This window comes from Echinops telfairi, unplaced genomic scaffold (genome assembly GCF_000313985.2).
Source record: "Echinops telfairi isolate 266 unplaced genomic scaffold, ASM31398v2 ScPeMD7_7469;HRSCAF=8507_0, whole genome shotgun sequence".
NCBI classification, from domain to species: domain Eukaryota; kingdom Metazoa; phylum Chordata; class Mammalia; order Afrosoricida; family Tenrecidae; genus Echinops; species Echinops telfairi.
In genome coordinates, this window is record NW_022111372.1 from 6,874,794 (window position 1) to 6,876,056 (window position 1,263).

The 1,263-nt window shown below is 32.1% G+C and overlaps 1 non-coding gene across 1 annotated transcript; it reads right to left on the reverse strand.

The window, feature by feature from the left end:
- Positions 1 to 814: 814 nt before the first annotated feature.
- Positions 815 to 941, reverse strand: LOC115873657. Its single transcript, XR_004048547.1, has one exon. It is a non-coding gene; the product is annotated as a small nucleolar RNA SNORA40 (small nucleolar RNA).
- Positions 942 to 1,263: the final 322 nt, after the last annotated feature.

The window sequence follows — 1,263 nt, forward strand, 5'->3', positions numbered from 1 at the left end:
AAAAGAAAAAGTTTCATGGAAGAAAAGTTCAGGTATTCAGCTCCCATGAAGATTATGACTTTTGAAACCCTGTGGAGAAATTCTCCTCTGTCATAAAGGGTTACTCTGACTCATAACTAACTTTATGGCACACAACAAAAATATATAAAATCATAAATACTATTTAATGAACAAAATTGACAGCCTAGTTATCTTTTACAATCAGGAACAAAGTGGAAAGCTATGAAAATAGTTTTGACTCTGTAAAAGGAAAATATACTAAAGTCAGAATTTCAGTTTAGTCTTTGAGTATGAAGTGAACAAGAATCAAATAGCAAAATTGGGATTTTTTTGTTGTTGTTGTTTTTTCTGCATTGTAAGCATTTTTGTTTTATAGATTTTATTTAATGTTAATAAATTTTATTTAAGGAGTTTTACATATCTTTGTCATCCATCGGTTCCTCTAAATCTTGCAAGAGTTCATCTTCAAGATCGCCCTTTTTAAGGAGCCACTGTTGTCCGGTAGGCATTAATCTCAGATCTGTCGATTCTTCTGGTTACACCACTTTAACCGCCGTTATGGACAAATGTCAAACATTTCGTGCATCTTTGGATCTCATTCATTCTGCCTTCCTCTCAATTTCAGATAGCCTGAACATTGAGTTGTAATCCCTAGCAGTCCCTAAGAAATGTGCAGATTACACCAATACCTGAAAGTCCAGGCATCAGGTTTAAGATAAAATGTCTGGTTTGTGTTTGTCTGAAGCACCTCAAAATCAAGCCCTGGGAAGTGTCCACACTGTCAGACACTGTGCTCCAGTGACTGGCTTAATGACATGTCCCTTCTGATCTGTATCAAAGCTCATACTGCACAATGAGTTTTGGGCTTCAAAAGAGGATTTATTCTTGCACCTGTCTTTGAGTGTTTGACCACTAATTAAACAAACACAAACACAAGTGCAGCGGGATAATGTTTATGTAATTATTTTATAATTATTTGTTATGTTATAAGGATAAAATAATCCTGCAAAAGCAAAACTGCATAGAATTAGTAAGAGAATTATGAAAATTTTAATTATAATTATTGAAACACCTTAATGTCACTTATAAAATGCTATAGAAAATATCATGCTGTGAAAAATTACTGATAAGTTTGAATAAATTAGGAAGGCAAAAAGAATCATTTCAAAAATATACAATTAACAATGTATATTTGTATTAATTGTGTGATTAAGTAAACAATATTAATGAATTGCTTGCACAAGTATAACTTGTAATTAATTA